Source organism: Sphaeramia orbicularis, chromosome 11, assembly GCF_902148855.1.
Source record: "Sphaeramia orbicularis chromosome 11, fSphaOr1.1, whole genome shotgun sequence".
NCBI classification, from domain to species: domain Eukaryota; kingdom Metazoa; phylum Chordata; class Actinopteri; order Kurtiformes; family Apogonidae; genus Sphaeramia; species Sphaeramia orbicularis.
Genome location: NC_043967.1, coordinates 19,621,487 through 19,636,744, shown reverse-complemented (window position 1 = coordinate 19,636,744; position 15,258 = coordinate 19,621,487). Strand labels below are relative to the sequence as shown.

At 37.1% G+C, this 15,258-nt stretch overlaps 1 protein-coding gene across 2 annotated transcripts in view; it reads left to right on the top strand.

The window, feature by feature from the left end:
• Positions 1-15,258, top strand: part of eepd1 (endonuclease/exonuclease/phosphatase family domain containing 1) — a 40,077-nt gene that overhangs the window by 3,970 nt on the left and 20,849 nt on the right. The gene's annotated exons all lie outside the window — the stretch shown is intronic.

Genomic DNA, 15,258 nt, shown 5'->3' with positions numbered 1-15,258 from the left:
CATATGGAATTACAAAAAAGTATCATCACAAATACAAAAAATATAGCTGTAAAGTCACAATCTACACATTAGAGCTTAATATGAATCAGTAAACATCTATAGTACGTGAAAAAATAACATTTTATGATTTTACTGTGCTTCAAATAAGAAATTAGACAAGAAGAATAACTGAATGGGGAATGCTCTATTTCTGATCAATGACGCCACTTAATTCTGAGACAAGAAGCCCTTATTGAAAACTATAGAACTACAAGTCCCTACTGCTTTCATTCATGCACTGGAAAAAAAAAATCCAGATCTTACCAAGTGTATTTTTCTCGTTTCTAGTCAAAATATCTCATCACACTTAAAATAAGACATAATCACCTAAAGAGTAAGTTTTCAGTGAGATATAAGAACTTTTTTTGTTTGTTTGTTTGTTTTTTGACAATAGAGCTTGAAAATCTTATTTCAAGAAATCTTACTAAGATTATTTTCACTTGTTTCATTGGCAGATTTTTTTTTGCTTGAGCTGAGCAAAAAAATCTTGAATTAAGCAAAAAAAAAAAAAAAATCTGGCAATGAAACAAGTGAAAATGATCTTGGTAAGATTTCTTGAAATAAGATTTTCAAGATCTATTGTCTAAAAATAAGTTCTTATATCTCACTGAGAAGTTCCTCTTTAGGTGATTATATCTTATTTTAAGTGTGATGAAATATTTTGACTAGAAATGAGAAAAATACACTTGGTAAGATTTACATTATTGCAGTGTACAGAGTTTCTGTGAAAGTAAAAGCTGGACTTGTCTCACAGTTGTAAGACTTTTTTTTTAAAGCATCAAACTTACACACTATATGTATATTTGGGCTGCTACCATTCCACATACCATTTCCATAGATATTTGCCAGGGGATGAGGTTTGTTGAGGCCCTGATATCCACTAGGCGCTTGACTCCCTGTGTCCCTGTAGTTTCTGCTGTGTTGTTTGGCCCTGTTGGACTTTACCAGGTCTTGATTACGTATGTTGAATCAGTGAGAGAACTCACAAAACCTGAGTTATTCTGACTTTGTTACACTGTTTCAAGCTTATAACAACAGTGCAACCTCAAATTCGTGTGCACTATGTAACTTCTGTGAAGAAATGTACATTTTTATTACCACTATGTGAATGGATCATAGTCTGTATTAAAAATCAGCATCTCCTCAGACAACTTTACTTGTGATAGTAGTTGTACACCTCAACACTAGCTACCATTAGCTTGCAAATGGTCTGTTAGCATCACCAAATGATCAAACAACCCACACACCAACACAAACTGCTCCAAGTACAATCACATGTAAATGTTAAAATTCACCTTTAATTGTTACTACAGAAAATGTACATGTTCTACTGTTTAGTTAGACCTCATCAGTACTTTTGTATAATAGTAGTTGAACACCTGCCTCATCATTGTCGACCATTAGCTTACGAATGATAAGCTAACATCAACAAATGACCAAACGCAACACAAACTTCAGCACAAACTGCCACCTCAGGCTATGATAGCCCATTTGTGGAAATGTGTACAGCTGATGGATCTGGCCAGCTATGCCAAAACAAACAAAAAAAAATAGTGTATTGGAAGTCACTTAAAGGGGTCATATTTTGCTAAACCCACTTTTATTAGTCTTTGGTACATTTATTTGTGTATTTGGACCCTAATAGTTCCAAAAGTTTGAATTTGAATCCTCCAGGTGCTGCAAAGTTATCTTTACATTTATTCCAGTGAAAATCAAGTGGATTTCTACAACCCGTTTCAATTCCTTCTTAATTTGTTACATTTTATAACTAGTTACATCATGACATTTGCACATATAAGGTCAAGACTTCCACCGAACATTTCTCAGAGTACGACATAATTGTTTGTCAGCCGCAGCGGTTGTAGTCCATACTGAAAATATGTCCAAACTTTGAACTGATTACCTAAAATGTTCAGTTGTTGATTGCATTAACGAACATAAGTGACGGACGGAAAGTACAGTCAACAACCTGGAGGGGGTGGGGTCATTTGCATTTAAAGGGCCAGCGCTCAAAACAACCTTTCTGGTGTCATTACTCAGAAATAGAGTTGAAGATGGACCTGTGGAGTTGAATTAATGAAGAATTCAGATCCAAGCATAGCATTTACAGTTTTTGTAGGCCAAAGGGAAATGTTTTAAAATGCATAATTGAATTTAAAAAAAGCAAAATATCACTCCTTTGAAACATTTTCTTCAAATGATTTCTGCTTATTAAAACAGCATTAACCTCTCGTGACAGCCACTGAAAACTGTCTTTAGGCTTCATGACAGATCCATTTGAACAACAAACACAGTCATGTGTGTTTGCGTAAGATTCATCTGATTACTTTGGCGCCAAGTTAGATCTGAGCACCCTCCCTTCCATCTCCAATCCAAACCCATCACCTATCCATAAATCTCCACTGCTTCCCTCTCTCCTGCCTCCCATTTCCTGTGTTCCCAAGCTATGGGTAACAGCCCTAATGGTGATATTGTAGGTTTGATTGTTATTGAGGAACAGTCGGCAGTGGGAGGAGGAGTTGAAAGCTGTAAGGAAGATATTGTGTGTTTGCATAGCGCTTAGGATCCGCTGTGTGAGCAATCACAAGATCCAGGCTGAGTTTACACACTTCCTGGCTTTCCTCCAGGCACAAGTAGGGAGCTACTAGAGTTCAATGAACTCCTACTTACCAGAGGTTACACAGCAAACTGTGCTTATTCACCAGAGCCACTGGGCCTGCTGATATTAGTAATCAGCCGGTCATTAGTCAGACCCACATGCCTCATTCTCCCTGGACTGAAGGAAGTGAAACGGCAGCCACTAGTGAGGTTACTATGGAGCAAAGTGTGGATGCAAGATGACAGGACCTTCATAGGACTCAGAGTAAATGTGACTACAGCAGTGAAAAGCCGTGTTGCTGTCAGATCTACTCCCGGGATCCCCTCCGTCACTTTGCAGAATGACGTGTCTGGCTCTTTCTGGTTCTCTTCTTGTGCCGCTAAGTGGAATTTCATCCATCTTGGTTTCAAGTGTTTTCTATCGCTGCTGTTTAGCTTCCAGGCCGTTGGTATAAACATCCACCCATCCTCTGTGACCACAATGTAAAGTATCCCTGGAAAAGTGAGGAGCATCCCTGTTCACAGCTACATATTTATCCTCTTAACCATTAGACCTATATGACAGTGTTACGACACACAGGAAGTGAAGAATGAAAACATTAAATTGAGTTACAGGACTGCAGTGAGGAAGTGATCGTTCCAATAAGAGCTGGGCCTGATATCATTAGCTGCTTTTGTCATCAGTTTGGTTTCCTTTTGTATGAGTCACTATGGACTCATCTTAAAACACAAGCATGTTTTGGTCACTGATATGTCTTTTGTTATGGCAACAAGGCTTGATGTTATTTGTACATTTTATCAAGAACCCATTGTCCATGTAAATGCTATGAAATATATTTACTGACTTAATTTCTGATCTTGAGATGAAATCAATCTCATTGGTTTTGCAGGACGGAGTTTCGAGTAAAGCCTTAAAGCAGGTACAAGACTATTTCCACATGTTATTACCTACTAACATCTAATTATACCAGTATATTCTAGTTATTAAACCTGCAAAAAGTGTATACATTTCCTTACTGATGAGGTATTCTACCATTTTAAACATTATCTGAAGGCCCTTTATGTCCTGAAGTCTTATCTTAGTGTAGTTTTTACATTTGTGATTGCATATAGATGAAACAAACAGAATTCAGCATGTTTTTTTTTTAAAAAAAGCTTTAAATCTGTGTGTAGGAGCCAGAGGGGGATTTGTCTAAATCAGCAGAGAGACCACAAGTAGAAGGAAATCAGCTAGGTTAAAAAATACACTTTCTATCTCTTTTGGAGCTTACTAATATACAAACCATGCCTTTTTTTGTTGGTGCATTCTACACACAGACAGAACAAACAGAAATATAATCCCTGAGTTTGAGTTGACAGGGACCTGTTTTATGACAAACAACAAGAGGGTGTAATGTCTGTTTAGATAGACTAACCTACCCATGACTAGGAAACGGGTTTAATATCTATCTATGCTCACGTACATTCCTGTGCAGAAGTCTGACATGCATATTTGTAAGTATGAGTAATGAGACATACCTGAAATACATAGATAGCATGAGAATTAGAGCTGCACAATATATCATTTGAGCATCATCATCGCAATGTACGTGTGCGCAATAGTCACATCGCAGATCCTGCAATGTAGGAGGCAAATGAACTGAACGTACTCTCATCTAATTTCAAGGGTACCTGACACACACTGCACGCAGCGATCCACCAATCACAATCTTTCTTAATTGGTTTGGAGTGAGTCACTGGTAACAACACTGAAAAATGAGCAACAAACCAGAGAAAATCACCATAAACAAAGACTTGGTGCCAAAAAGAAAAGCAATGTCAGTTATCTGGAATTATTTCGGCTACAAGAAGGATGATATTGAAGCATGTGTTCTGTTTAGATAATGCCTTAATGCACATGTCGACACAACGAAAGGAAACACTACTAATATGTTTGATCATTTACATCTCCACCACACAGCTATTATATCCTCCTGAGTATCTTTTCATATCGCAATATATATCGCAGGGTAAAAAAAAAATCGCAATGTCAGTTTTTTCTAATATCGTGCAGTCCTAATGAGAATAGCATGATATGTGTAATACTTTACTTTTGGTTAAATATTTCTTATTATCTGCTGCCTATAGAAGCCGTTTAGTTCAGAGTTTTTATGCGTTTTTAACACTGTACGTGGCATTTCCCTGTATTTTCTTGTTGGATCCTATCTCACAGATATGCTCATTACATCCCAGTAAATACAGCATAACTGAAGGTGGTCTAAGATTTTTACACAGCATTTTGTTAAATATGTTTTAAGACTAGTTCAGCAGTAGTGTGTTTTTCTTTCTATGCGTGCTGAAAGTATTTGTGATTAATGATTTCAATACTTAAACAGGTGAAAAAGTCTGCTATCTCAGATTACAATCAGGACATGTTTGACACTTTATTCTATTATCTGGATTATCTGTGTAAATCAGGATCAAAGATACTCTTGCTTTTATCTTTGCCATATCAAGTTGTGAGGGTTTTTATTCACCGATGCGGTTTCTGTAGTTGACCTTTAACCTTGCCGAAACTGCTGATAACGGTAGAGGAAAGCTGAGTGCTGAGTTCTTACCACACACTTTAATTTCTCAGAACCAGCAAAAGGAGGAGAAAACACCAGACAAAGGCAGATACATCCTCATCTGCAGGACTGTGGTTTATTACTGCTTATTTTTGTTGACTTTGTGATAACTCTGTCGTGTCTTTCATAGGTCACATCATAAGTGTCAAGTGTATAATATGTAACATCTTCTTAAAACTAGTTTTATTGTCCAGCCTTTTACTTCTATATATATCTATCTCTGTCATTCCTTCATGCTGTTAACAGACACGTCTCCCAAATGCCAGTGCGTCCTGCTGTGTCGACTCCACAACCAGGGAAAAACTATTATATAATAATGAGCTGCAGGGTGATATTCCTGATCGTTGAGTGGCAGGCGTACAGATGGCAGCTGCTGTCGTCGCTGTGTTGTTAATCATTTTCCCATCTCATCAGATCCCGTTTTCCCCCTCATTGAGCCACTATAATTTTATCAAAGTACAAGTGCGAGAGAATAACACTCACCCGTTTATCATGTTGACATTCTTTCTCTTTGCCGTCTCTTTTAACAGTCTGTATCGGCTCTTATCTATGCCACAGTGGAATTTAATTCACAGCGGGGTTTTAAGACATTTGAAATCACATCTGGACTATAGTTAGTTTGATTTTACAGCTAAAAGAATAGATTGACATTTTGCAATTCATGCTTATAAGCTTTCTCACTGAAAATGTACTAAATACAATAATGTAAACCTCTCATAATTTCTTTGAGTTGGGCATAAAACAGACTGAAAACAGGGGAATAGCTAACCTGACTCATCCTGACACCTCTAAAGCTCACTTTTTCTAATGTTTTGGATCTGTACACAAACAGAAATATATCATTTACTTTATAAATAAAGTATCCCAGCTATATTAATGTCAGTTTGTGCAACACTGACAACATCTGCAGAATCTTATCTTCTTTAAATTGTTTTACATTTCTGTCTGGATTAATTATGCAAGAAACAACGTACTGCAAGTGTCTGTTTGTGGTGTTGGTCCCCCTTTTTTTTTTTATTTGAAAGCTACTTCCTGGTCTAAATACCTCCTAATTCTGGCAGACGTTTCTAGCTGAAAAGAAAGCAAATTACCATATTTCAACAGAAATCATTAAACCAATGCTGAATACCAGTACTGATTCCAGTTAGTGCAGGTCAGGTTTGAGTCTTATCTTGTGGAAATACTTTTATATTTCTGTATTAATTATACATGAAACAACACGTTATAAGAGCCCTTTGGTGGTGTTGGTACTTTCCCTTGCCTCATGGTATTGACTCTCCTCTTGACTCGAACAGACTTTGGTAGCTGCTTTCTTAGCTGAAAGGAAAACTAATTGCCATATTTCAAGGCAAATCATTAAACCAACACAAAACATAAAACAATACTGACTCCAGTTAGTGCAGGTCATGTTTGTTTGTCTTTAACATATTAACAACAGCACAGGCTTACGTAAGCATCATAAAACTATAATAAAGTGTGGCTGTATAATGAAAACATTACATGTAAGAGACATAATGCTGTAGGTGTATTTCTCTTTTTTTTTTGTTTCATATTTTTATTTAAGTGTATACAAGAGAATTAAAGGTACATGCAAATACCAGGGCACACTGATATCAACATTAACCATGTTTGTAAACACCATTACGTTTAGATTTGCATTTTTTTTTTTTTAAGGAACAAATAATAATGAATCCTGACAAACAATACAATGAAAAGAATACTAAGACATAGTCTGTATAAAATAATTAAACTGGTGACATAAAGATGAGAAAATAAATAAATAAATAATAAAATAAAAATACATTAAATAATTAAAAAAAAAAAGGGGGGGGGGGATTACATTGTCTTAAAAAATATCCATAAACAGTTGCCATTTATTGTAGAATTTGTTCAAGTTTCCCCGTTTTGAATATCTAATTTTCTCTACTTTTAAAAAGAACATAACCTCATTAATCCATTGTGTCCTGGAAGGGGCTGTTGTGGATTTCCAATTAAGAAGGAGGTGGCATTTAGCGATCATGGAGGTAAAAGCTAATATTTCTCATTTTTATGAGTTATTATTTCCTAAGAGTATTATTTGTTGCAAACTAATACTGTGCTAACAGTGTTGCATATTGTTAGCCTCACAGCCGAACTGCCTAAGTCATATTTTTTTCAGGACATATCCAGTGATGCAAAATGAATCTGCAGTGTTAGGAGACTAAAATTACATAAATATCACAATTTGGCCAAACGTTGTGATGCAATTATGCTATGAGGCTAACAATATATGTTCTTTTACACCCAAAATATGAATTATTTTGTGATGTTGTAACACTGTCTTTTGGTTGCAGTGAATTTAAGCCCAGTGCAGTTGTTAAGAGGATGAACCCAGTATCTGTGGCTTGAACAGCAGGCCTGGATTATGAGGCAGGCAGCAGTGTTTGGCAGCAGCGTCACACACTCTTTTAATCCCCCCCCCCCACACACACACACACACACACACACTGACAGATCTGTCAGCAACACACACGTAAACATGGCGGGTATTGCCATTTTCAGTGATGTTCATTGTTAGTAAAGAAATTTAGAGCAATCCAGAGAGAGATTACGACCAGCGCGGGTGCTGAGGTCATGAAGACGGGGGCTGCAAAGAAGGTGTGCATGTGGAGCTGACGCAGGGTGTTACTGTAGGTGCTCATGCGGAAATTTCCATTGGCGCAGCATTTTATTGTGGGTGGACAGTGAGTTAGGGGCATTGCCCAGAAAGCCACAGCCAGGAGTCACTCAGGCCAGCACAGCGATTCAATCCTGTTTCTTTGCTAAACAAAACTGTCGGTTTGTTCTGCAGAGCTTTGAATCAAACACCAAGCAGCAAATCAAACCAACTTACTGTAGACAGCATTTTTACTTTAATCAGCTGATTGGAACCAAACATATATCACTGTAGTATTGAGTAGAAGTACGGGGGTAGAATTATGTGTGTGAAGTAAAGTGATTGGTACAAGGAACCCAAAAAAGTGAAACCTACAACAGAATGTATGTACCTAATTTATTTTTGCCATTTACTGTGTAATTATAATTGTAAAATAAAATTACTAGTATTACATAAATAGACCATTACTTACAGAGCTGCAAAACCTCTAATAATGAAGAGTTATTTATTGACAAACAACTTTAATTTACTGCGGTGAAGATTAAGACTGTCTAGGGCACAGTTGTTAAACATGCAGCCCGGGGGCCAAATCCAGCCCGGCAAAGAGTCCATTCTGGCCCGCAGGATGATTTTGTGAAATGTAAAAATTACACTGAAGATATTAACAATCAAGGATGTTTAAATAATTTTAGGTCTGTTCAATCTAAAGTGGGTCAGATCAGTAAAATACTATCATAATAACCTATAAATAATGAAAACTCATTGTTTTAGTGTAAAAAAAAAAAAAAAAAAAAAAGTAAAATTGCATCAAAATGTTTACATTTACAGACTAGCCTTTTACAAAAAATGTGAATAATCTGAACAAATATGAACAACCTGAAATGTCTTAAAAGTAGTATGTGGAATTTTACCAATATTCTGCCTGTAATTAAATGTTGTGTGTATTTGTAGATCTACTGTGATCTGTAAGTTGTAATGCACATGCATAAATGATAAACTAAGGTGTAATATTGTTAACATTGCACTTAGTTTTCTTAAGTGTTTTCAGGTTCATATTTGTTGAAGTTATGTTCAATTACAGTTTGTAAGTGTAAACATTTTCATTACAGAATTTTACTTTTTTCCACTCAAAAACACAGAAAATTTTGACGTTGACATTATTTATAAGTTTTTATCCTATCATTTCTATTATTTATATTATTTTACTGGTCTGGCCCACTTTATATCATATTAGGCTGAATGTGGCCCCTGAACTAAAATGAGTTTGACACTCCTGGTCTATGGGATGTTTTGTGAAGTTTACAGTTACTTCGGTATGCAAGAATACCTGGAATGTTAGCATATCTTACTGTAAATATTAAAAGGTTTAAGGACAACATGCTTTGTTATCCCTGCAGGGAAATTTGGCCTCTGCATTTTACCCATCCTAATATACAGTACCTAGCATTAGCGATTAGCAGTTAGCCTGAGCGATTAGCATTAGCATTTAGCATTAGCAATTAGCACATTAGGAGCAGTGAGTTGCCGTTGAAGGTGCTCGGTGAATAAACTCAACATCTTCATCTACTCCATGGTCAAGGACACTGACAGGAGAATTAACCTATATGTAAGTTATTTTTTTCTGTTGTAGCATCACCTAATTTCAGCATTAATTGCAATGCCTTAACTAGCCTGCTCATTAGGCTAGCTAGCATGCTAATTTCTGTTCTTATACACGACATAAAGTTGTCACAACAGTTGTCAAACTCAATTGAATGGATTAACATTCAGCAAGTAGGTGAAATAATCTGACACTGATTAAGATGACAGTATTGCTGGTGTTTTGTATTACGCCAAAATAAAGTCATTGTAGTGGCTGAAAGAAGTCGTATCTTTGCCAAAAAAAAGAGTGAGCGTACATCTCAGAATTATATGGATTTCTCCATTAGTGCAAATACACATAATTCTGATGCTAATGTATGTTTGTGCTACTGTGTACTCTATGATTTACATTTTACACATAGATTTGCTCCAGCCAAAAGTTTGTGACATATTACGCATGACCCGTGTTCTTCTCTGAAGATAAAACAAGTAAAAACACAGACAGTTTTCACAAGACAGCAGAGATATCAAATGAAAAGCCCAGAAACCAAACTAGGTCCATCATCACTGTGTGCTCTTTAACTGAGTCTGCTCTAGCAAACTGTAGCCTCAAGCCCTGTCTTCATCCAGAGACTTGTCAGAGGTGTTATTCATGTTCAAGGTTGTGTCTGCTGTTGCTGCTGCACGTCACTTCTGATTATGCAACCTCCTGTCTGTCCACAGATTTACCTTAATCTGACAAATGCCGAAGCACACACTCTGTTTTGCTTCATCATGCTATATTTGTGTCTACATTGCAGCACGAGGCCTTGAAGTTCACTGTGGCGGTCTGACATCAGTGAAAGCTGCTATTGTCACAGTGACATTAAAGAGTTTGACTTTGGGTGACCTTAGTTTTACGTCAGGATGATCTCCTCTAGACATAGCAGTTTCTGTTGACCTCGGAAGGCTTGAAAGTCCAATCAAGGCTACATCACTGACTCTGCATTATCCTCCACGTCCTGATGACACAACTAAACCTCAGGTCACTGTAGGGCGAACACAACCTGAATCCCAGCCAATTGAAAGAGAGGAGTTTATGGATCTTGTACAACAGAAATGAAGCGTTGTCTTTGAGTTTCTTTCATTGTGCAGAGTGATCACACCTCCAGAAGAGGAAAGGGGTATTGTCTGTGTGACAGCAGGCCTGTTTGTTCTGAAAACAGGATCTGTGGACTGGCTGACTGCAAAGGCAACAGAGTTTCTGCTTTTAATCTCACGCTATTCAGTGTTATGTAAAATGAGGTTGTATATTTGGGTGGGCAGGATAGTCAAGTTGAAACACATGGATTAGTATAAATCATTGCTTCTAGCCCATCTGGAAAATAGACTGATTCGTATTGTTAGGTAAAGTGGTGCTGTACATTTTCAGGCGATTTACTGTGGATTAGTCTCCAATCTTTGGCAGATACCACAGTTAATATGGGCTGAGCATATCTCTGATTAGTGCAACTCAGCAGTGCTTATGTACAACTTCAGCTCTAATATGATTTATGGATAAGATAGACAGTGAACTGCAAGTTCATTGAGTTTAATTTTTTTCAATATTACAAATACCACAATGGTTTACAGGTCGTCTGTGATGACTGATAAGTAAATCTCTGCAAAATACATTCTAAAGGATGCTTTTCTGTATGATAGGAATGAAGTAGGGCTGCAGCAAAGGATGTAGGCTATTTTCATTATAGACTTTATTGGAATTTACGACCAGTTGTCTCCCCAAACGTCTAAAAAAATGCAGGCAATAATTCCTCTGTTTCCAAATGTGTGTATTTAAATGTTTTATTCAATCAGCAATCTCCAACTGCACATAGATATTATCTGTACAAAACAGGACATGCAGAAAAAAGGCAGACAAAGGATGACTTTACAATACTCTTTATGTTATGACCTCCTGACCTTTTCCTCTGAGATAGAAACTAAAGTTCTTTAATTCTTAAGGAAATAATAATGTGATCCATTTCCCTGAATGAAAATTCCCTGGCATGCTTTCCTGTAGTGCCATTGTCAGGGCAGATTGTCAGAAGTATTTACCAGATATCTTATCATTTAATTGTCATTATGGTCCATTTAATCGATTCATCCATTTGGCTCCCCCCAAATGTTGAAGTCTCACAAACCAGCCCCGAGACAAACAGGATTTTTATTATCAGCAAGACCATTGACATATAATCACTGTGTTTTTCTGCATTCTCTGTTAAAAGAATGAATGTGTGTGTGTGTGTGTGTGTGTATATATATATATATATATATATATGTATATATATATGTATATGTATATATATGTATATGTATATGTATATATATATATATGTATATATATGTATATGTATATAAAATGAGTGAAGCTCTATAAAAAATTCAGTTTACGACTGTGTTAAAGCTATTACTTTGCTTTTCTGCTTTTCATTTCTAATTCATACGACTACAGTACTTCATCTACTAACAGCAAAGCAATATTATAACACTGAGCTTCACAGAATCTGGGGCTTAGCCTATTAAGCTGAGAGAGATGTTGGTAAAGTAGACCCTGCATTTTCAACATATTTGTGTCCTTTTTAACCTCCAAACCTTCTTAGCCTTCCCGTACTGTAGTGGCTGAGTTGTGCTGAATATGGATCAGCAGCTGCTTTCACTGATCACCTTCACATCACAGTGAATTCTGCAGTGGATATTCTGTCAGTATAAAGACTGGACAACCTCAAATTATGCTTGTACAAAATGTACTGCTGTTTTGTCAACACACATCACATAGGCTGCATAGGTTTTATGATGTTTCAAGTGACATCTCCTCCATTATTGAGTAATAAAAATACCCTCAAGTACAACAGAAAAAGTAAAGGAACAGCTAAATGTTCTACGTAGTATACAAATGTAAGTTTGGAAAGAGCCAAATACTCTGACCTTAAAGGGTAAAAGAAGGTAATGAATAAATCTTTCCTTTACAACTACTGCATTATTTCAATACCACAATGCCTCTAATATTGTTTTTGATGTCAACTTGGCACAGAAAATGAGGAACAGGGCTCAAGAACTGCAACTTTTGCTAATTTATACAAGGCAGGTACGACGTATTGACTGCACACTGCACCAGGGTTCAGTAACTTCACTGAAGTACTATCTGAAATCTGTTCTTACTCACAAGTAAGATTGCATATCTGTAGTAATAAACATTCCTATAGTATCTGTGATTGCCTTGGTATGGTCTAATACTGCAGTTAAAGGCTGATAAAAACTGTAGAAAGAGAACTCACTTCTGAGATTATATTTGTTTCATAATTATCTTTTACACCTAATCGAACCTGGTTTCTAATGTTACAAGGCAGACATCTGTTAAATTCCTACTTTTTGGACAGAAAGTCCTTGTGCAGCCTTTTCTGTTGGATCAGATGGTTACGTATCAGCATTAAAAACCTCTTAACATCAACTAGGTCACCAGCAATCCATTTTAGGACATGGGTTTGGTGTAGGTTTAGAGTTACATTCGAGCCATGTTTAAACTGGTTTAGTTTAGGCTGTGTTTCAGCCACGTGTGAAACAGAAGTTATAAAATTTAGATCCCCTTTCACATGAGGTTTAGTACAGTTTGGCACTTCTATTAAGAGTGGATGTTAAAACTTTGACATTAGGGGTCAGGTAGAGGAAGTGGTTCTCATACTTGGGTGACCTCCCAGCCTGTGCAGGGTGACGTGTACAGCGGTGCAGAGGATTTGTATTGTAACTCCTTCATAATTACTGATTACATGACACATGATGCTGCTGTCGGTCACTGAGCCTCAGAGGAAATACTGTACTCAGCTAAGTGAATGTGATCAGTCCACAGCGATAACAGAGCTCTCATAATGCCCAGCAGCGGCTCTTTGCTAATAGAGAAGACTATTATGCAATGTGATTTTCTCCATGGCTGATTTGGGATTAGTAGGTTAGCGGTAGATGAGGTCAAACCATTGCCACCAACTTCATTTCATTGTGTTGCACCACAATAAGTCATTTCAACATATGGCAGTGCAGGGTGAGTTGAGTGTGCAGAATATCTTGTGTAACTCAGTAAAGCAGCACTTTTTTTTTAACATAAAGAGCCAGTCAGACTGTAGACTAAATCTGTCAACTTTGAGACATGTTGGAACTTTGCTAGTCTCAAAACTGACAAAAATTAATTAACTCTTATACAGCTGCTCCACCACGGAATTTTAATGGGGTCATATTTTGCTAAACCCACTTTTATTAGTCTTTGGTCCATTTATTTGTCTATTTGGACCCTAATAGTTCAAAAAGTTGGAATTTGAACCCTCCAGGTGCTGCAAAGCTATCTTTATATTCATCCCGTCAAAAATTGAGTGGATTTCTACCACCCGTTTTAATTCCTGATTAATTTGTTATGTTTACAACTAGTTACGTCAAGACATTTGCACATTTACGGTCAAGACTTCTGACGAGCGTTTCTCCGAGTACGCCATAATTGTTTGTCAGCAGCAGCGGTTGTAGCCCGTACTGAAAATATGTCCAAACTTCGAGCCGATTACCTAAAATGTTCAGTTGTTAGTTGTATTAACGAACGTAAGTGGCTGAACAGGACAGAGCAGCACAGCCAACAACCCGGGAGGGGGTGGGGTCATGTGCATTTAAAGAGCCAGCGCTCAAAACGACCTTTTTCGTGTCATTACTCAGAAATAGGATTGAAGATGGACCTGTGGTGTTTAATTAATGAAGAATTCAGACCCAAGCATAGTATTTACAGTTCATGTAGACCACAGGGAAATGTTTTAAAATGCAGAATTTCATTTAAACAAGAAGAATATCACTCCTTTAAGATTTTGGAGGCAGAGACAGTGGCCATGTCTCTGCTCCTTTGAGTGGAATAGATTTTATACTCTTAAAGTAAAGGGAAAAACAGGATCAACTACAGTGACCTCTTGCAATTTATTGACTGCAAGAGCCAAAAATCACAGTGAAAATCACATTATTTGATAATATGGACCTTCTGTTTGCAGCTCTTAAATATGAACATGTTTAACTTGACAGACGTATCATGCCGCTGTGAAAAAGGGAAGCCAAAATATCACAGTTACGTAAGGGAGCTGCCGTGTTATTTCATTTTATCAGTGTTTTAGCTGATGCTGTAAATAAGATAAACTCAAAAGACACATATTGGTTGACACGGCGGTGCAGTGGTTTGCACTGTTGTAAGAAGCAATTATTGTATCTATATTAGCTCTGAATCTGTTCTATAACTATGTTTGCCCTTTTGTTGTGGGTTTGTTTCTTGGCTGCTTCTTGCAAAGCGTCTTTGAGTACCTAGAAAAGCGCTATATAAAACCAATTTATTGTTATTATTATTATTATTAGTAGTAGTAGTAGTAGTAGTAGTAGTATTAGTATCAATTAGGTCCTGGTTTAGAATTAGAGCACTGGCCGGCAGGGACTGTTCTCTGTGGAGTTTACATGTTCCTTCCCCTGTGCTTTGGTTCTCTCTGTGAACTCTGGCTTCCTCTCACTGTCCAAACACATGCACCATAATTGGTTAATTAGCCCCAATAAATCACCCATAGCTGTGAATGTGTGAGTGAATGGTTGTTCATCTCTGTCAGCCTGACACTGACTTCATCTGATAAAAGGTGGGACCCATTCCAGCATCTCTGCAACCCTCCAGAGGATTACGTAGTTTAGAAAAAGAATGAATGAATGAATAATATTGCATTGTTTATCATATATTGCCCTGCTCTACACATAGCATATGTTATGATGTTGATGTCTGCATGA